General features: G+C 41.9%; 1 protein-coding gene across 1 annotated transcript in view; it reads left to right on the plus strand.

The window, feature by feature from the left end:
- The first annotated feature begins 3,425 nt into the window (after positions 1-3,425).
- The window catches only part of ACACA (acetyl-CoA carboxylase alpha), a 535,652-nt gene continuing 516,232 nt past the window's right edge, over positions 3,426-22,845 (plus strand). The window contains exon 1 of the mRNA XM_089673600.1: positions 3,426-3,601. The gene's annotated coding sequence lies outside the window, so the exon portion shown is untranslated. The remainder of the gene's footprint in view (positions 3,602-22,845) is intronic.

The raw sequence follows: 22,845 nt of genomic DNA on the forward strand, positions 1-22,845 counted from the left end.
TAGCGAGGAATCTAGACTGGGTAGACACCTTTATTCAGTGGAAGATATCGAAGGGCTCCTAAGGGCTATCTATGCCTCAAAATACATTCCATTCCAAAAATTTATGGCAGAAAATAAAATCTTTCATGGATTAAACATGCCTTTCAACTTATTGCTTGTGGTATCCACTTTCCAAAAGGGGGTCATTTGGGTTTTTTTTGTACTGCCCTAGTATTTTAGCACCTCAAGCAATGTGATGGGCAGTCAGAAAGTAAAAGCTACACATACATAAGTACACACACTATATTTCCAAAAGTATTGGGACCAATATTGTGTTGGCCCACCCTTTGCAGCTATAACGGCCTCATCTCTTCTGGGAAGGCTGTCCACAAGATTCAGAAGTGTGTCTATGGGAATGTTTGACCATTCTTCCAGAAGCGCATTTGTGAGGTCAGGCACTGATGTTGGACGAGAAGGCCTAGCATGCAGTCTCCGCTCTAATTCATCCCAAAGGTGTTCTATCGTGTCAGGTTAGAACTCAGTCTGTTGCAGGCCAGTCAAGTTCCTCCACCCCAAGCTTGCTCATCCGTGTATTATGGACTATGCTTTGTGCCAAGCCCAACCCCTGAAAAACAGCCCCATACCATAATCCCCCTCCACCAAACTTTACACTTGGCACAATGCAGTCAGCCAAGTACCATTCTCCTGGAAACCGCCAAACCCAGACACATCCTTTGCATTGCCAGACAGAGAAGCATAATTCATCACTCCAGAGAACACGTCTCCACTGCTCTAGAGTCCAGTGGCGGCGTGCTTTACACCACTGCATCTGACGCTTTGCATTGCACTTGGTGATGTAAGGCTTGGATGCAGCTGCTCGGCCATGGAAACCCATTCCATGAAGCTCTCTACACACTGCTGTTGTGCTAATCTGAAGACCGCATGAAGTTTGGAGGTCTTTAGCTATTGACTCTGCAAACAGTTGGTGACTACTGCGCACTGTGCGCTTCAGCATGTGCTGACCCCACTCTACATGGCCTACCACTTCATGGCTGAGTTGCTGTTGTTCCCAGTTGCTTCCATTTTGTTATAATGTCATATGTAGTGAAATCGCAACAAACTGCAGAAAACGTAATACAAGAACTACTTTTGAAATCGCGCTTCAGCAAATCGCGTATGTTAAGACACTCACAATCACATTCATTAGATCTGATTTTAGGTATGATTTCAGTTCCCAAATCGCACCTGAAATCGCGGCAGTGTAAACCAGGGCTAAGTCAGCGGTCACATCACTGCAATTTGTGTGCGATTTCAACGCAATTTCTGAAGACTTTATTGCAACTTGTGAAGATTTTCATCGATTTCCTGTAATTTGCATTGTGCTTTCCATTCTATTCTATGTACGTAAAAATCGCAATAAACTGTAGTATAAGTAATGCAAGAACTACTTTCGAAATTGTGCTACAGCAAATCGCACATTAAGACACCGACGTTCACATTCATGAGATGCGATTTTTAATTTGCAAATTGCACCTGAAATTGCATCAATATGACTGGGCATGACTGGTTCACACTGGAACATAGTGCATTAAGTCACCAGTCCTATCACTGCGATTTGAGTGCGATGTCTGAAGATTTTATTGCGACTTGTAAAGATTTTCATTGATTTCGTGTAACTTGCATTGCGCTTTCCATTCTATTCTATGCATGTGAAATCGCAATAAACTGCAGAAAAAGTAATGCAAGAACTACTTTAAAAATTGCTCTGCAGCAAATCGCACGTTAAGCCACTAACGTTCACATTCATGAGATGCAATTCAATTAGCAAATCGCACCTGAAATTACATCAGTATGATTGGGCATGACTTGGTTACACTGGAACATAGAGCAGTAAGTCACCAGTCACATCACTGCGATTTGAGTGCGATTTCTCGAGATTTTATTGCAACTGGTGAAGATTTTCAACAATTTCTTGCAGTTTGCAGTGAGATTTCCATTCTATGTATGTGAAATCGCAACACAACTCCAGAAAAACTAATGCAAGAACTACTTTCAAAATAGCGCTGCAGCAAATTGCATGTTAAGACACTGACATTCACATTAATAAGATGCGATTTCAATTTGCAAATTGCACCAGTATGACTGGGCACGACTGGTTCACACTGGAACATAGAGCAGTAAATCACCGGTCCCATCGTTGTGATTTGTGTGCGATTTCCTGAGATTTTATTGCGACTTGTGAAGATTTTCAACGATTTCTTGTAACTTGCATTGCGCTTTCCATTATATTTTATGTATGTGAAATCGCAACAAAACTGCAGAAAAAGTCATGTAAAAAAGACTTTAATAATCGCGCTGCAGCAAATTGCACATATTAAGACACTAATGTTCACATTCATGAGATTCGATTTCAATTCGCAAATTGCACCTGAAATTGCATGAGTATGACCGAGTACGACTGGTTCACACTGGAACATAGAGCAGTAAGACACTGGTCCCATTGCTGTGATGTGTGCGATTTTCAGCACGATTTCTGAAGACATTATTGCGACTTGTGAAGATTTTCATCGATTTCTTGTACTTGCATTGCACTTTCCATTATATTCTATGTATGTGAAATCGCAACAAAACTGCAGAAAAATTAATGCAAGAACTGCTTTAGAAATCGCGCTGCAGCAAATCGCACATGTTAAGACACAGACATTCACAAGATGCGATTTCAATTTGCAAATTGCACCTGACATTACATCAGTATGACTGGTTTCCACTGGAACAAAGAGCAGTAAGTCACCGGTCCCATTTCTGCGATTTGTGTGCAATTTCTGAAGATTTTATTGCGACGTGAAGATTTTCAACTATTTCTTGCAGTTTGCAGTGAGATTTCCATTCTATTCTATGTATGTGAAATCGCAATAAACTGCAGAAAAAGTAATGCAAGAACAACTTTAGAAATCACGCTGCAACAAATCGCACGTTAATTCACATTCATGAGATGCGATTTCAGTTTGCAAATTGTACCTGAAATCGAACCAGTATGACCGGGCCCTTAGAGGGTACTTGTATATAAATGTCCTGATTTGTGAATGGTGCCATTCCAGGCTCTGCAATGCAGAATGTAAAGGAGGCCCTCCATTGGTGGGTATGTGTACGATGGAGCACATGCTATCCTCTCCCTGCCACCTCCGATCTTCCTCTGATGACAGTGTACATACACCCAGGTAACCTTTCCAGCAGACACGTGACGTCAGAGACACACAGCAGAGGGCTTCTATTTGGGCGACACATATTTGGGATAGTGGCAGGATGACAGCTCCGCCCCGCCCTCCTCCTCTCATTGGCAGACTCGCTCTGAGAGCTCGGACGATGGATGTAGGCGCGGCCCAGCGCGGTCTCCTATTGGCCCGTCCTGAGCAATCAGCGCCCGAGAGCTCGCCGGTTCCCGGGGCGGGGCTATGGTGGAAACGCACTGAAGTAACCCCGATCACACCACTCTTGTGCTGAGGCTGACACGCCGAGGGCGGGGCTTGCTGTGAATGGAGGCGGGCATTAACCTGTACCGAGTCGGTTGAGTAGCATCTTGTGTTTCTATTGACTTGCTGCTGGACTGTGTGTGTGATCTCAGGTGAGCCGATCGGAATTCATGGGATGAATGGCTGGGGGAAGTGCTGTGTGTTCTGTGCTGACAGCTCTGTGTGTTCTCTCACCGTTTGGCCTGAAGGTGTGTAACTCTGTTTTGTCAATGTACAGCATGCCATCGTGTGCACAATGTATAGACCGTGCTGGCGGAGGGCTGCTCAGGGGGCTGATATGGCATCGGGGGGTTGTGATCGCCTGCTGTGGGCCAGGGTCAGGGTGATGCCCGAGGAGAGCACATGGGACGTGCTTCACCAATACCTGGCCCTTGTCCCGCCCCGATCGGTCCTCACTGGAGGGAATGTCTGCATCAGGGATGCTCCGATCATCGTGCTGGACTGATGGTTCCTCTGCAACAGGGTGACGTGGGGATCACCAGCCAGCCCTGACCTCAGGACACTGACACCTGACAGCAGGACATACACACTGCATCAGATTGGACGATCATAAACTGATCGGACTAGTTATACAGAGGGGGCCACATTGGTACCTTTTTATATGACAAAAAAAACAAATTTTCTCTGAAACCACCTGAGATGGAACAAAGTAATTGGCATCCATCCGTATTTGTTCCTGGATATAATCAACATTGTACTTTGTTTTTGATTAGTTTAAATCCTCTCCAGACTTTCTAAACAAAGGGCCAATTTACTGTCCTTCAAACTTTTGGGGGGCCGGACTGCAACCAGTGGCAGAAGAAAATATCCTGGTGTCAGTGGGAGTAAACACCCCATCATTGGTGTCAGTGGGAAGAATAGTGCCCCATCATTGGTGTCAGTGGGAGGAATAGTGCCCCATCATTGGTGTCAGTGGGAGGAATAGTGCCCCATCATTGGTGTCAGTGGGAGGAATAGTGCCCCATCATTGGTGTCAGTGGGAGGAATAGTGCCCCATCATTGGTGTCAGTGGGAGGAATAGTGCCCCATCATTGGTGTCAGTGGGAAGAATAGTGCCCCATCATTGGTGTCAGTGGGAGGAATAGTGTCCCATAATTGGTGTCAGTGGGAGGAATAGTGTCCCATCATTGGTGTCAGTGGGAGGAATAGTGCGCCATCATTGGTGTCAGTGGGAAGAATAGTGTCCCATCATTGGTGTCAGTGGGAGGAATAGTGTCCCATCATTGGTGTCAGTGGGAAGAATAGTGTCCCATCATTGGTGTCAGTGGGAAGAATAGTGTCCCATCATTGGTGTCAGTGGGAAGAATAGTGCCCCATCATTGGTATTAGGGGGAGGAATAGTGCCCCATCATTGGTGTCAGTGGGAGGAATAGTGCCCCATCATTGGTGTCAGTGGGAGGAATAGTGCCCATCATTGGTGTCAGTGGGAGGAATAGTGCCCCATCATTGGTGTCAGTGGGAGATATAGTGCCCCATCATTGGTGTCAGTGGGAGATATAGTGCCCCATCATTGGTGTCAGTGGGAGGAATAGTGCCCCATCATTGGTGTCAGTGGGAGGAATAGTGTCCCATCATTGGTGTCAGTGGGAGGAATAGTGTCCCATCATTGGTATCAGTGGGAAGAATAGTGCCCCATCATTGGTGTCAGTGGGAGGAATAGTGTCCCATCATTGGTGTCAGTGGGAGGAATAGTGTCCCATCATTGGTGTCAGTGGGAGGAATAGTGTCCCATCATTTGTGTCAGTGGGAAGAATAGTGTCCCATCATTTGTGTCAGTGGGAAGAATAGTGTCCCATCATTGGTGTCAGTGGGAGGAATAGTGTCCCATCATTGGTGTCAGTGGGAAGAATAGTGTCCCATCATTGGTGTCAGTGGGAAGAATTGTGCCCCATCACTGGTGTCAGTGGGAGGAATAATACACCAATGTTGGTGTCAATGAGAGGAATAGTGCCCCATCCTTGGTGTCAATGAGAGGAATAGTGCTCCATCATTGGTGTCAGTGGGAGGAATAGTGCCCCATATTGGGTGTCGATGGGAGGAATAGTGCTGCATCATGGGTGTCGATGGGAGGAATAGTGCCCCATCATTGGTGTCATATGAGGAATAGTTCCCCATCATTGGTGTCAGTGGGAGGAATAATGCCCCATCATGGGTATCAATAGGAGGAATAGTGCCCCATCATTGGTGTCAGTGGGAGGAATAGTGCCCCATCATTGGTGTCAGTGGGAGGAATAGTGCCCCATCATTGGTGTCAGTGGGAGGAATAGTGCCCCATCATTGGTGTCAGTGGGAGGAATAATGCCCCATCATGGGTGTCAGTGGGAGGAATAATGCCCCATCATGGGTATCAATAGGAAGAATAGTGTCCTTTTGTCAGTGTCAGTGGCAGGAACTATTCCCCACTGTTGCTGATGGTGGGGGAATAATGCCCCAAGGGCCACATAAAAGCAAGCAAAGGGCCACATCTGGCCCCCGGGCCGCAGTTTGTAGGCCACTGGTTTAAATAAGCAGATGAAAATAACATGCACAAAATGATGGGGCCCTTAAAGTGTTACTAAACCCACAACAGTAATATTAGCCTGTAAAGCATGCTTGTTGTACTCACTGTGGAACCTAAGGGTCCTTTCACACGGGGGTCCCGTTTTTTCATTAGTTCAGTCACGTTTTTTTCAAAGACAAACGGATTCATTTTCATAAGTTTTTTTCGTCAGTTTAGATCAGTTTTTTTCATCCGTTCCGTTTTATTTTTCTTTTACGGAAGAAAAATAGGGTTTTCTTCCGTTAAAAAAAAACAGATGTTAACGGATGCGGACATTAACAGATGTAAATGAATGATCATCCATTTACATCCGCTAGTCCATAGAAATACATGGGTGTCCATTGTCATCCGTAAACGGACAGATCAAAAACAGACATACGGAATGCCTGTGTGAAAGAGGCCTAGGGGGTTAATTCTCTGCATTGTGTAAAAAGGTTGTTTGATCCTTCCTTCTCTGTTCCTCCCCTTTTTCAAGGGGCTACCTCTTATCTCCTGATGAGACAGACTGCACCATAAGCATTCTGCACATGCTCAGTTTGGTGTATATTGCTAGAGAGTTTTTTTTTTTTCCTTGGGAGAGTGCATATGATCAGCACAGGGCCAATCAGCACTGGTCAGACAGAGGTCAGGGGTTCTGCATCCTCATGGAGCAGAAAGAAAACTCCTCCTACAAGCTTTAGCTAGTGCTCTGCTGAACACTGATAGAAGTCACAAGACTGCTGTAACTGCTGATGAGAAAAGGTATTTATCAGTTTCTATTTACTAAAATAATTGCACTTCCATGTTCTCTGCGCTGTGGGAGAGCAGATATAGTGAATGCAGGAACCTGGGTTTAGTAGCACTTTAAAGTGGTTGTAAAGGCTGAAGGTTTTTTTTACTTTCACACATTCTATGCATGCAGGTAAAAAAAAAACAGTGTGCAGCAGCCCTGTAACATTTAAGTGAGCCTGATCTCGATCCAGCGACGTGCACGGGAGCAGAGGTTCTCCTGGGTCATTCTCTCCTCATTGGCTGAGCCAATGGCTCCATCTGCTGTCAGTCACAGCCAGTGAGAAGCAAACGGGGACAGGGCAAAACTGCACTGTGTGCATCTTATGGACACAGATAGCAGGGCTCAGGAGCGAGCACACAGTCGAGTTCCCCCTCCCCCAGAGTAAGCTCAGTGGGAGGAGCCAGGAGCACTGGGGGGGGGGGGGGCGCAGAGAAGCGGAATTGGAGCTGCTCTGTTCAAACCATTAAACAGAGCAGGCAAGTATAGCATGTTTGTTAAAAAAAATGTGACCAATGAGGAGCACATCTGAGTCTGCTTCTTCCATTGAGGCCCCTTTCACACAGGGTGGAATCTGTTTTGACCCGCTTGCTCATCAGGGGACCTGTGTGCTGATTGATGGATGGATGAGCGGTCCTTTCCTACTCCCCATACACAGAGTGGACGCAGACACAGCCCGTTTTGTTCTATTGGCAGTCAGATGTTTATGGACTGACTGTCCGTTTACACCCGACTGCCCTTCCATCCAATCCGCTAGATGGAAGAGGAATGGATCCCCTTCTGTACGATTTTTAGCAGACTGGATTGGAGGTAGGCGGGTGTAAACAGGCACAAGTCCATTTCGTCTCCATTCACACCTATGCAGCTTGCTTTTTGTCTGTTTTGCAGTGCTTTTCGCAGTTCGTTTTGTGTTTTTCTATGCACGTTTTTGATGCGTTTTTACTGCGTTTTGCCTTTTGTTCAGCTTTTATTTATTTTTTTTTAAAGTGGATTTTTTTTTCTTGCTGGGCAGAATAAAAATGGAAAACGCAAAACGTGGCAAAAATGTGTAAAAAAACGCACTACCATGCATTTCAGCAGATTCTCAGTTGACATCTTTTGCAGCAAAACATTGCTTTTTGCTTTTAAAGTCCCTGACCCTTTCCAAAAACGCAGAGGCTCAAAAAATCATAGATGTGAACATGTTCCATAGGAAACCATGTTAAATGGACTGCAGTGCGTTTCTGCAAAATGCACTAAAAAAATGCATGGGTGTGAATGGAGCCTGACACCCACTGCTCCATAGAAGAGAATTCAGGGTCCGATCGGGTCCACCTGAAAAACGGACAGACAGACATGATTGGACTGCTAGTGTGAAGGGGCCTAAGGCAGGGGTTCCATCAGAGGTTCCTAGGGGTTCCTTGACTAATGAAGTTTCTATTTTCCAGTAACCACTGATATATCGCTTTAGATGAGTGTAAGGGGGGCGTTTTCCCACCAATCCGCAATGTAAGAGTATCTTCCTCCCACTGACCTCTAATATAATAGTCCTTCTCCCATTGGCCACAAATGTATGGGACCACTACACTGACTACCAGTTTTTCCTCTGACCACCAATGTAGGGAGCACTGCACTTTTCACCATTGGTGCTTCTTTTCTGGACATTATTATTCCTTCTATTTTATGATTGAATGCTGCCAAATCGCATCAGAATCGCTCCTGGATCACTGAACAACTATCCCTTGAAATTTGTCCAATTGACACTCGCCGCAGTGTGGTGGTGATCCAGGTGGACGTCATATGATGTCACCCAGATCAACAAAAGTCCCGCTTGGCCCCCATTTTACTATAGGCCAGGCGGGAACTGGTTCAAGTTTCATCTATGGAGAATTTTGGGTACCATAGTCTTCACGATGTGACGGGTGCATGCAATTTTAAGGCCTGATGTTTATCTGTTTAATCGACACAACCTCATCTTTTATATTTTACGAGAAACGCAGATTTTAACACGTGTGTGAAATTAAAACAAAAAAATAAAATAAATGGCTACGTTAAATGAGTGATTCAACTTATATATTAAATATTTAATATACTTTTATACTTAAATATTTTTACCAGAAGTCACAGGAGCATCAAGATGCTTGGAGGTGGTCTTAGCACAATTGATTTTTTTTATCACTTTTCTTGAGGAATGCACACTGGGCGTTTTGATAACGCTGGAGACGTCAGCTATGTAACGTTAGCTATGTAAAGTCACGTTACAAACGTGAGTTTCAGTGTTTTTTAGCGTTTTTTCATTAGCGTTTAGCGGAGTTTTTTCGTGTTTGCATTTTTTAGAGTTTTTGTTAACCAAAAAATTAATTTTTTTTGCTCAAAAAAAGTCCAAAGCAATTTACCGCGTTTTGTCATGTTTTTCAGCGTTAGAGCATTAGAGTGTTTTTACAGCTAAAAAACTCTAGAAACCCACTAGTCCTGTGGGTTTTTTTTTTTCCAGCCAAAAAGTTTTTCAGCTTTTTTTTGCATTAGTGTTTACCATCATTTTTCTGCGCATGCGTTTTTTTTTACAGAAAAAAAATTTTTATAGTAAAAAATTGGGCCAAAAAACGCCGGTTTGCGGCATCTTACCACGTTTTGCCATGTTTTCCAGCGTTAGAGCGTTTTTACAGCTAAAAAACTCCTCTAGAAACCCACTAGTCCTGTGTTTTTTTTTCCAGCCAAAAAGTTTTTCAGATTTTTTTTTTTACGTTAGCTTTTGGTGGTGTTTTTCTGCATTTTCTTTTTACCAAAAAATTTTTTTGTTCGGTAAAAAAAAGGCCAAAAATTTCGGTTTGTGGCGTCTTACCGCGTTTTGCCATGTTTTTCAGCGTTTTCCAGTGTTAGAGCATTTTTACTGCTAAAAAAACTCCCCTAGAAACCCACTAGTCCTGGGTTTTTTTCAGCCAAAAAAAGTCCCAGCCGAAAAACATTGATTACAGTCTATGTGTGCATGGAGAACATGCTGGGGGGTTTACTAGCTGTAGAAAAAAACGTGAAAAGCCAAACACAGCCGCTGTAAACATGTCCCGTGTGCATGAGGACTTTGGAGGAATGGAACATTGTTTCAATAAGCTTGTAAGGTTGCCAACAAATTTGGCCACCTCTATGCACTGAATAAATTGTTTAACTAGATTTAGCTATTGGTAGACCTTGGTGAAGGTTTCACTGTTTTTTTTTTTTTTGTTTTGTTTTGTTTATTTTGTTTTTTATGGTTTTGCTGTTTTTAGTAAATTGCACCATTTTTTATTTCCAGAAAATTAAACAGTAGTAGTGAAATGAAAAGCCACTATTTGATGATTATTAAATGGGCTCCTTTGTAGTTATTGTTCCCAGGAACACTGACTTAGGGCCGGTTCACACTATAGAAACGTTACTGCATGCGCGGTTTTATGTGTTTCGGTGCGCTTTTGTTGCGCTTTTTGACGCATTCCAGTGCATTTTTTTATGCATTACAGTTACATTTTGCCCTCTCTTTTTAGGCCATTTAAATAGAGATGTGCGTTCCGGTGTGTTTTTGATGCGTTTTATCACATTCCAGTACAGTTCTGTGCAGAAAATAAAATACATGTTCTATTTTTTTTTCTGGAACTGAAAGCATTATTATTAGTAATAATATAAAGGATTTATATAGAACCAACAGTTTGCTCAGCGCTTTACAAGAGAAAGGAAGACAATACAGTTCAATACAAGAGGGTTAGGAGGGCCCTGCTCCTTGGTTCACTGATGTGAACTATGACATTGACCATAAAACCTACTTTCTGTTCGTTTTGGATGCAGAAAAAAAGCAACTGAAACGCATGTAGTGGGAACTGGCCGTCAAAGTGTATGCAAAGCAAAACCCTTTTTTTTTTGGTTTTTTTTTTTTCCTTTGATGGCGTAGGTAGGGATTCCCAACCCTCTATGTTGTATTTTGTTGTTGGTTAGATTTTCCTTCAGTCCTGGAGATGCAGGAGCATGTGGAAGGAATTCTGTCTTCTATGAACCCTGAAATGAGAAGATTTCCTATCTAAGACAGTTGTCACCAGAACAGATGCCCCCTATTGGAAGATTTCTCTTGCTCTTGTGGCAGTTCTAAAATGTAGGATTTCCTGTTGCTTTCTGCCACTGAGCCAATGATCACCAGGGCTATTAAGGTGTATCACCCTGGCAGGAACACGAATAATAATAGAAACTTGACAGATGGTCTACTCCTTCCCTACTGTATCCAAAACTAAAAAAAAAAAAAACTCTTAACTTTACATACCCTTTAATTTATTACTCAAAATGGTATATAGAGCATAGAGTATTGTTGGAGTGATCTGTGTCTTTCCTGTTTCTACATGGTGCTACAAATGTGAAAGTATACCTGTATTTGCTCTATACATACAGTGGGGATCGAAAATTTGGGCACCCCAGCTAAAAAATTGTATTAATGTGCATAAAGAAGCCAAGGAAAGATGGAAAAATCTTCAAAAGGCATCAAATTACAGATTAGACATTCTTATAATATGTCAACAAAAGTTAGATTTTATTTCCATCATTTACACTTTCAAAATAACAGAAAACAAAAAAATGGCGTCTGCAAAAGTTTGGGCACCCTGCAGAGTTAATATCTTGTACTGCCCCCTTTGGCAAGTATCACAGCTTGTAAACGCTTTTTGTAGCCAGCCAAGAGTCTTTCAATTCTTGTTTGAGGTATCTTTGCCCATTCTTCCTTACAAAAGTCTTCCAGTTCTTTGAGATTTCTGGGCTGTCTGTCACGCACTGCTCTTTTAAGGTCTATCCATAGATTTTCAATTATGTTGAGGTCAGAAGATTGTGAAGGCCATGGCAAAACCTTCAGTTTACGCCTCTTGATGTAATCCCCCGTGGATTTCGAGGTGTGTTTAGGATCATTATCCATTTGTAGAAGCCATCCTCTCTTTAACTTCAGCTTTTTCACAGATGGCATCAAGTTACCATCCAAAATTTGCTGAAATATTTATTGAATCCATTTTTCCTTCTACTCGTGAGATGTTCCCTGTGCCACTGGCTGCAACACAACCCCAAAGCATGATTGATCCAACCCCATGCTTAACAGTTGGACAGAGGTTGTTTTAATTAAATTCTGTGCCCCTTCTTCTCCAAACATACCTTTGCTCATTCCGGCCAAAAAGTTCAATTGCATCAGGCTTGTCTATATGTTCATTTGCAAAGTTCAAACGATGATTTTTGTGGTGAGGACGTAGAAGAGGTTTTCTTCTGATGACTCTTCCATGAAGACCATATTTGTACAAGTATCTCTTTATAGTGGAATAGTGTACCACAACTCCAGTGTCTGCCAGATCTTTCTGGAGGGATCGTGCAGTCAAACGTGGGTTTTGAATTGTTTTTCTCACAATCCTGCGAGCTGTTCTGTCTGATATTTTTCTTGGTCTTCCAGATCTTGCTTTAACTTCCACTGTTCCTGATGACTGCTATTTCTTAATTACATTCCGAACAGAGGATATTGACATCTGAAAACACTTTGCTATCTTCTTATAGCCTTCTCCAGCTTTGTGAGCGTCAACTATTTTCAGTTTCAGTTTTCTAGACAACTGCTTAGAAGAACCCATGGTGCTGATTGTTAGGGCAAGGTCAGATGAGTCTGGGCATTTAAAACCTTTGAGATTGACATCACCTGGTCTTCCCAGACGATGATTGAGAACAATCCATGACACTGGCAGGTCTCAGCTTGGCAAAGGGGGCAGTGCATGCAGGGTGCCCAAACTTTTGCAGATGCCATTTTTTTGTTTTCTGTTATTTTGAAAGTGTAAATGATGGAAATAAAATCTAACTTTTGTTGACATATTATAAGAATGTCTAATCTGTAATTTGATGCCTTTTGGATATTTTTCCATCTTTCCTTGGCTTCTTTATGCACATTAATACAAATTTTTAGCTGGGGTGCCCAAACTTTCGATCCCCACTGTACCTGTTCCATACTCCTTTGCCCAAACCCATCCTGCAGCCCTTAAAAATTACTGTCGCAATTCCAACTTTTACAACGAAAAAATAATACTGCTTTCCATTCCCATATGGTTGTACCAACATGGAAGAAAAATATATTTGAAATATATTTTTAAAATATTCTTCCCAAATATAATGACATATATTTGAAATTCTACAATTTTGTCCATATTCTATCTATCTATCTATATATATATATATATATATATATATATATATATATATAAATTTTTGCTCAAAAAAAGTCCAAAGCGATTTACAACGTATTGCTGCATTTTTCAGCGTTAGAGCACTGGTCCTGGGCTTTTGTTTTTCCAGCCAAAAAATGTTTATTACAGTCTATGTGTGCATGGACACATAGGATAACATTCTGGGGAGTTTACTGGCTGTAGAATAAAACACCAAAAGCCAAAAACAGCCGCTGTAAAAACATCCCGTGTGCATGAGGACCTACCCCTGGTTCACATATATGCGGCCGTGTGGGACGCATTTTGAGCGGGCACGAGAGCCCATTTATTTGAATGGATTCCTGTGCCCCAGGATACGCTGGGCAGAAGTCCCTGCACTTCTAAAAGCGCAGCCCGCGTTGGAACCTTTGTTCCCAGTACGGTTGCTTTTTCCAGTGCGGGTGGCGTGCCATTAGAACTAGTCCGCATTCCTCTGTGCGGGTGGTGCGGCTGCACGGATTTTCGTGCGGATCCGCAGCGGCACCACCCACACAGATGTGAACCAAGCCTAAAGCTTTGACAAATAGCCTGGAAGCTGATTGGCTACCATGCAGAGCTGCACCAGATTTTGCACTCTCCAGTTTTAGTAAATTAAACCCTCTGTCTTGGCAATTGGCCACACGATGCTGAATGGTAGGAAGAGGGGAGTTTTATATTGGCTCCATACGTAGAAGTTCTGGGTTTTTTAACGGTTGTTCTGTATTTGGATCAGGTGCTAAGTAAGTATTTCCAAAGTAAGGTACGTTAGCCAGGAATTTGTTGAGGTAAACCTGCACTGGGTACAAGCTTTCATTAAACTTGCAAGAACTATGAAGCGTGGCCTTTGTTAAAATCTAGAAGCAGTTTTAACCTACTAACTATAAAGAACTGCAAAGTCACATATGCACACACACACTCACACGTGATTTTGCACACCCATGCTTCCCCGTAGCAGTATTTCTGCTGTAGGGCGGCACGGAACCGATTTAATATAAAGACACTTACCTGTCCAGGGATCCAGCAATGTCCTCACCCAAGCCGATTCTTCAATCGGCTTCTCGTACCTTAGCCGGCATCTTGTTCCAGTGGGTGGTGGGAGACAAAAAGCAGATACTGGTCTGTGTGGGTACATTTCCTGTGGACCTCAAGGTCCAAGTCACTCTCATCCTTGACATGTAACACACAGTTCAATAAGGATGATTTGTTATTCTGTGCCTTTTGCATAAAACTTGATGGTTTTTGTCCACTGAGTTTTTGTTCACTAAAAGCTTGTATTTCTGATGTTCTGATAAACCACAAATAGTCCATTTACTTTAGTCCTGCATGTACAGATTAGCTACAATAGGAGATACAGTTAATCCTTTTGCACAGCCAAGTATCTGTCTGAAAAAGGTGCCCTTCTTTTTGAAATATATGGTATGTAGACAAAGATCCAGCTAGGAAAATAGTTGGTTTGGCTTAGAGTTTTCTTCTATGTTCAATATTCTTTCATTTCTTTCTTTACTTTCTCAATAGCCTCTGCAGTTGATATTCAGGTGAACTGGTTGTGGTTGTGGCATCCTTTGACACCATTGTCCCTTTCGACCATAACCTCAAAGTACCCTGTTGACAAATTGTTTTGAATATGGTGTACCATATTGCCAACTAGCGATGATAGGACAGTAGCCAGACACTTATCAATGTTATCTGTGATAGAGGTGATGCTGCTGACAATAGTCGTAGATGGTCACCTTCCTTATGTATCTTTCTTGTGTATGCATTGTTTAGCTTCCCTGGAATAGAGTTGGTGGGTATAAGTACCAATCAGTGGCTTTTACTTTTTCAAGCCTTTGTAAATGGTCTATCACCTTTTTTCTTATAATGGGGTCATCTTTAATTATAAATAAGTGTTGACAATACTGAGAAGAGTGGTCACCTTGGGATGGTAATTAGATGTATTTTGACCATTGTGCATGTCCTCTGGTCTGCTGGCAGGATGGTAATGCTCGAATCTCTACCAAGTGATGTAAGAACTCTCCTTTCAGGTGGGGTTAAGTTGGAAGGAAATTCTTTGGCCCTGGACAGGTCCGCTAAAACCCTCAGACAGAGTTGATCAGCCTTTTCTACTGATTTGTGGTTGTTTTGAATAGAATATTCTGTAGCTGTGATGATATCCACTCCAGGCAAACCTCAGGGTGTCAGAGGAAAGTTCATTTCCTTGGCTTCAACCTGTGTAAACTGAAAGGTTATTAATCCAATTGTCTGTTTTAAAGTGTCATCCTTTTCCCTCTAGGTTATCTCCTGAGTGCTGCTGAAATTGCTGGGATGTAGTAGCAAGTTGGTGAACTTGTTGATCTGTCTTTATTTTTTTTTTGTCCCTAGCACGTTGCGCTAGCTAAGCTTGCTCTGTAAATTCAACCTCTCTTTGTAGGATCTCAGCAGGTGGTTTGGTGCCAAATCTTGTTTGATTTTATCAGCTTTGTATCTCAAAATATCAATGATGAAATGTGTCTGTCTCATCTGCTCATTGTTTCACAGACACAGAGAAAACTAGTTATCTTTAAAGCAGAACTCTGTGCAAAAACTTCTTTACATGTCCTTGTTGCTGAATTCCTACCTTCACTGAATGTCATCCATCTTCTGGTTCACTCAATAGTTTCTCTGAAATAGCCTATTCATTTTCAAATCGAACTGTTAATTCTCTTTTGGTTTCTTGTTCTTAAGACCAGTGGCTGCTATGCCCCCCCATTTCCCCAGTCACTGGTCTTGGTACATCCATCCATGTAGTTCTTTCTGCAAGAAGTAGTGATGTAATTCAGCCCCACATGCAGTGGTGAGTGGACTGAGACTTTCAGACACATTCAACATGTACAGGCCTAGTGTACCTGTCCACATTCAATGCAATTCCCAGAGGTTGATGGGAACTGTAGTTTCCTTTACTGTAGAGAGAGTAGAGAAGATATGATGTGTAATCCCTGCTGTCAAACCTCCACCTTGACAGAGTAGATGCTGTTATCTTTTGAATTACAGAGATGACTTCCTGAAAATTCAGAAAATTTCACAAATGTATTAACTGTTTAGTGTTTTGTGTGGGGTGGTGTACTAATGGGTGATCTTATTGCCTATCCATGAAGTCTTCTGTAAAATTTTAATAAAATTTATCTTTAGCAGAACACTTTTTTTAGTCTTAGATCGCGTTAAGAATGGTTAAAAGACCCTGCCATTTTTGTCCCATTGGGGAGACTTCACTTTCCTGTCACAATTGGAAGTGAGGGCACATCATGTAAATGTTTGTATTTGCAATCACTTTCTGTCCCAACAGAGGTTCTGACCCTTTTCACTTTACTTAAGACGAAAAAGGAAGTTTTAGCTAGAGAGATCCTTTTTTTTTTTTTTTTTTTTTTTTTTTTTAAATTGTAAATTTTTATTAAAGGCCAAAGTCCATTTTTTCAGAACAAAGTTACAACAACACTTTAGGTGTGAACGTTGCAGTAAAAGAAATCCACAATCAATATAAAAGAGAACAGAAACAAAAGAAATATGAACATAATTAGACAGCATGGTAAACTGCACAGTACAAAAACACAAGACGACATAAACCTGCACATTGCTGGGTTACAGTAGTTGTCAGAGGCTTGGCAAGTAAAGAGATGTGTGAGCTAAATAAGGGGGGGGGGGGGGGGGGGGAGAGGAAGAAATTCTACCAAAGGGAGAATGATCCCATGGTTCCCAAATAGATCTAAAATGACCCGAGTAGTCACCTACTAGAGCTGTAAGATATTCCATTTCTCTGATTTCAGAGATCGCTCTTAAAAGATGATTTTGTGTGGGTACATCGACTGATTTCCAGAATCGTGGTATCACCCATCTAGCAGCCGTCAGAATATGTATTCCCAACCTCTTCGATTGCTTAGAAATACCCCTAAAGGGTAGCCCCAAAAGATAGTGTAACTGGCCTAGGAGAAGGGTAACATTGAATACTTGCTCCAAGACCATTTTAACCATAGCCCAATAACCCGCAATCTGTGGACAGAACCAAAAGATGTGTGCCAAGGTGCCTACTCCTCCCCATGCACCTCCAGCATGTGTCAGACAGACTCAGATTAATCGCATGAAGTACTACAGGGGTTTTGTACCAATGCACCAATATTTTATATACATTTTCTTTGTACACAACAAAAGGTCTTAGTAACAGAGTCCCAAATCATGTGCCAACATTTCAGAGAGATTGGGCATTGAAGTTCGTCTTCCCATCTCTTCATAGAATGGTGGGGGTTATCAACAAGAAAACCTTTATTAAGGAGCAGTTTATATAGAGAGGTAATAAAATGTTGTTGGGAGTGACCTTTAGCAGCTATCCTCTCAAAATCTGTGGGGTGGTTTAGAGTCAGAGAAGCATTCAAGGTATGGAAATAATGACGGAACTGAAAATAGGTATATCTGGCTGATACAGGTAATGTGGATTTCCAAGCCCTAAGCTCCTCAAATGACCGAATCCTACATGAAACCGGATTGATCAGGTGATGGAGTTGAAATATCGCACTAATTGCCCAAGAGCTCATCTGTGGGTAAGACAAACTATCTGGGAGCTCCAAATTATATTGTACAAAACATTCAACAATGGAGAACACATGGACAATAACTGCTGGAATTTCAGACAGGCCGACCAAATTTTGAGGGTGAATTTCATAGATTCAAGCATGGGGGGAGGGGATAGGGGTAATGCATAATGAAAAGGATGTAGCAATGAACATGTGGGTATCGGATAAATATATCCTAATTCAATCTCCGTCCATCTGTTCTGGGGTTTTTGGGTGAACCATGATAGCGTCTGTCTCAAGTGAGTGGCTAAATAGTATTTGATATTATCCGGTACCCCTAGGCCTCCATTATGTTTAGGTGTCAGGAGAACCATTCTCGGTATTTCGAGGCTTTCTGCCATGCCAAATAAATTTAAAAAAAAACGCTTGTTGTAAAGTTTGCTGTTGAGCTTGTGGTATTGCCACTGCGAGTTTCAAAAAGGTAAAGTAACTTTGGCAAAATAGACATCTTTAACACATTTACCCTGCCCAAGAAAGATATCTTCTAGGCATCCCACTGATTTAGGAGAGTGTCAATTTCCCGAAACAGGGGGATAGTTAGCCTCAAGCAAATGAGCATAAGTTGGAGTTATATGAGTGCCAAGATATTTAATAGATGACACACAGCAGTGGTATGAGTAATTTTTTGGAAGCAGTAAAGGGTCTTGGGGTGGAATATTAAGGGGCATAGCTTCTGTCTTTTGAAGTGTTTATTTTATAGCCAGATCACTAAAAGCTTGTAAAAGTTTATGCAAAGCAGGTAATGACAAATGTGGTTTAGTAATAGTCAATAGAATGTCATCTGCAAAAAGTGAGCGTTTATATTCCTTCCCCCTCGCAGTCACTCCTGCTATGTCAGGGTGCGCTCTAATGGCCACTGCCAATGGTTCAAGACACAACACAAATAAAAGTGGGGACAGAAGGCATCCCTGTCTAGTTCCGTTAAGCATGGGAAAAGTGTCCGATGTGGCATAGGGAAACTTAACCTGTGCGGTAGGCCGTGAATACAGTGCCATAATTACTTTAAAAAAAGGCCCTTGTATTCCTACATGTCGCAGTAGTTCAAACATATAGGGCCGTTCAAACATATAGGGCCATCCAAACCTATAGGGCCATCCAAACCTGTCAAATGCCTTCTTAGCATCTAAACTTAACAACAGAGCCGGTGATTGTGAGCCATTGAGTATATCTACTAAATTAATCGTACACCTAGTGTTGTCTCCTGCCTGTCTCGCCCAGATAAATCCCACCTGATCATTGTGTATGATTTTGGGACGCAAGGGAGCTAAGCGATTAGCTAAGATTTTCATAATAATTTTTTAATCCGTGTAATGCTATGGGCCTGTAGTTAGCTGGGGTTCTGAGGTTTTTGCCTGGTTTGGGAATGACTGCGATATGAGAATGTTGGAATTGCGAATAAGAGAGGAATACAATTCCAATAGGGCAGGATCTATATCTGCGATAAATTGCTTGTAGTATGTGTCTGGGCCCAGCGCTTTGTGCAACTACACACAACTCCTCCATAGTAATAGGTGCGTTTAAGATAAATCTGTCTTCCCTTTTAAGTTTAGGGAGATGAAAATCTGAGAAAAAAGCGTTGAAAGAATTTCTATGGAAGGTGGGGTGTATGTCTGGCGATAAGCAGTTATAAATCTTACAGTAGAAGTCTCCGAACACTTGGGCCATCTGTTTGAAGCAAAAATTCAGGAGTGTGAGTAGTCGAATGTGTTTTCAGTTTATTAGCCAACATCCTATGAGGCTTATTAGCATATTGATAAAACTTCTGTCTCATCCATAACAGTTTCTTCCCTATAGAACAGGCCTCAAGTGTCTTAAGTTGATCTTTAAGTTGTACCACTAAGCGAAGTTTAGGTAGAGAGGGTGAATCGATGAATTTTTTTTTTCCCGCTTGAGATAATTGGTTCATAAGGTCAGTTTTCTGATGAATCAGGGACTTCTTAAGACATGAGCTTTCCATTATAAAACGACCCCTAATAAACGCTTTATGAGCTTCCCACAAAGTTGAGGATGCTGACACAGATCCAGTATTGAGTTAAAAAAACTCACGCAATGCTTTTGAAATAGAAGTGTTGACTTCTGCTTGACGTAAAACTGTGTCATTCAGGTGCCAATAGCATGTGCGTGAATTTAATTGATCTACAAACAGATCTAAAGCCAAAAAAAGAGTGATCTGACCAGGAGCTAGGGACAATATCGGAGCTAACTGTATAAGTAAGGGGGCTGAAAGCAAAAAGTAATCTAGTCTGGTGTAGATGTGGTGTACCGGGGAAAAGAACGAAAAAGTTTATCATTTGGTTGTTGTATTCTCCAAATATCAAACAACTTATGTCCTCTTCATTGGCGAAAGGAGGTTGACTGTTTTAAAACATGTTTTGAGGGCAGTTGGCTCTGAAGGGATCTCCTATCTCGAACAGCTGATATAGATAGATTAAAGTCTCCTTCAAGTATCGTGAAAGGGCGTGTAGATGCTAAAAGTGGGGAGATAGTGTCTCTAAAGAACGCCAATTGATTAGTATTAGGAGCATATACATAAACCTCCCTAGCAGTATGATTATGTCAGTATTTCTGTGCTCAAAGCAGTACATTTTTTTGCATGGAAATATGTCGATTTTTTTATTGTAGGCCTGTAATTCTTAGGAATAACTCACTGAAATCTGTCCAAACAAGAATCTAGTAAAAATCCTGGCTATGTTAAAATTTGAAACACAAAATCATAAATTATAATTTAGAAAATAATCATAAAAAATAATAATTTTAATTCAATAATGTAATCAAACCAAAAACACTAAAATTGGAAATAGAGAGCCAAGTTTGCACATCACTGATCTTAGTCGCAAAATCGTTTTCAGTGTCTGATGATGAATTTCCCCACGAATCATTATCACTCAATTCTGCAAGTGGTTCTAATTTACTATTGCTATTTTTTTAGCTGGTCTAAAACCGCTTTTGACCTAAAGGGACGCTTTTTGGACGCCATGGACTTTTCTCAGTTTCCAGGCAGAAAGAACAGTAAAAATGCAGGCAGGGCACAGGACAGAGCACTAGGGACAAAATGTATGTGAAATGGTTTGATACAGTAATGTTTTACTATTTGATTTTAGTGTATTGAGTGAATGTTTTTTTAAAATTTAAAAATTTCCCGCCGGTTACGTCCCGACATTACAGGGAACGGAATTCCGGCTTCGGCCAGAGGAGATGGCAGGGGGCGCTGCAGGGGGGACATCGCGGGAGCAAAGGACAAGGTAGGTGCAGAAGGGATCCCGGAGCAACGCTGCAGGGTATTCCCGAGTGTAGCTCGGGTTACTGCTTGTGGTGCTGAAACTTTACCCCGAGCTACACTCGGGAATACCTCCAGGGAGGTTAATAATAGAAATATAGGCATCACCATTTTGACATTGCAGTAGTATAAATGTGCCCTGGGTGTCCAGTACAGAAGACAACACCCGGACAAGGCAACCGATAAGAATAGCGACACCTGCTTTACCAGTGCCATCCATGGTGGAATATGCTACAGGAAAATATTTAAGGGCAAAGTTAAATGAGCTTCCCTTTTTGAAATGTGTTTCCTGGATAAGAATAATATCAGCTTTAGACTGACGGAATTCCCTAAGAGCTATCGACCTCTTCATAGAATTTAAACCTTTAAGATTACATGAGTATAATTGTAAACACATGTTGGTGTATTCTGAATATGAGGCAATTGTATGCAGGGTAAAAATACCCTGCATACAAATAAACCATGCCGTTCTAAGAGAGAATAACTAAAAAAAACAGTGACTAAGAAAGACACATCCAGTGTGTCACAAAATTACTAGCATAAGCAGAGTAAACATCCAAAAAAAACAAAACTTTGCAGACATAATAGCCAAGGCCACCCAGGCATCTACAGCAATAGCTACAGTTGTGTTCAAAATAATAACAGTCAGACATCACTAACCTGATCAATCACTGTTTTTGGTAGAAATGATATTTCTACATGGCAAAAAATGTACTAGCAGGTGTAGTAGAGTAATAGAAATCCAACAGTCATGACATGCATGCTGCTGATTCTGTGTAATTGAATCACTAATTGAAAGTGGCATGTTCAAAATAATAGCAGTGTGGAGTTCTTTTAGTGAGGTCATTCATTCTTTGAAAAAGAGGTGGCAATTATTGCCCTTATTTAAGGAAGGAAGGCAGCAAATGTTGTACATGCTGGTTACAGTGCATTTCTCTCTGAAATTCTGATGAAAATGGGTCGTTCCAGACATTGTTCAGAAGAACAGCGTATCTTGATTAAAAAGTTGATTGGAGAGGGGAAAACATATAAAGAAGTGCAGAAAATGATCGCAAATGCTTTAAAATGGCAACCAAAACCTGAAAGACGTGGAAAAAAGCGAAAAACTACCATTCAAATGGATAGAAGAATAGCCAAAAAGGCAAGGACTCAGCCAACAATCAGATCCAGGAAGATCAAAGAAGGTGTAAAGTTACCTGTGAGTACTGTTACAATTAGAACAGCGTTTTTCAACCACTGTGCCGCGGCACACTAGTGTGCCGTGAGATATTGTCTGGTGTGCCGTGGGAAAAATTGCAATTTCATCCGTAACATGTGGCCTCGGCTCACAAATAGACCAATCATTAGAACAGCAATGGGCAAACTACGGCCCGCGGGCCGTATACGGCCCGGCTGACCTTTTAATCCGGCCCGCGGAGCGTGATACTGTCAGGATGATCTGTCCCCCTCGACGTATCTGCGCATGTGCCGGAGATCGCCGATCGGCTGCTAATGCCTGAAACTGGCACATGCGCAGATACGTCGAGGGGGACAGATCCTCATAGGAGACAGATTTTCATGCTACACCGGAACGGCGAGAGGAACGCGCGGAGCAAAGGTAAGTGAATTGACACAGGGGGGGCTTGGGGACTTAATATGGGGGATGAATTAATATGGGGGATGAATTAATATGGGGGATGAATTACTATGGGGGATGAATTACTATATGGGGGATGAATTACTATGGGGGATGAATTACTATGGGGGATGAATTACTATGGGGGATGAATTACTATGTGGGGGATGAATTACTATGGGGGATGAATTACTATATGGGGAATGAATTACTATAGGGGGGATGAATTACTATGGGGGATGAATTACTATAGGGGGGATGAATTACTATGGGGGATGAATTACTATATGGGGGATGAATTACTATATGGGGGATGAATTACTATATGGGGGATGAATTACTATATGGGGGGTGAATTACTATGGGGG

This window comes from Staurois parvus, unplaced genomic scaffold (genome assembly GCF_062004578.1).
Source record: "Staurois parvus isolate SC_StPar_1 unplaced genomic scaffold, SC_StPar_1.0 ptg000142l, whole genome shotgun sequence".
NCBI classification, from domain to species: Eukaryota; Metazoa; Chordata; class Amphibia; order Anura; family Ranidae; genus Staurois; species Staurois parvus.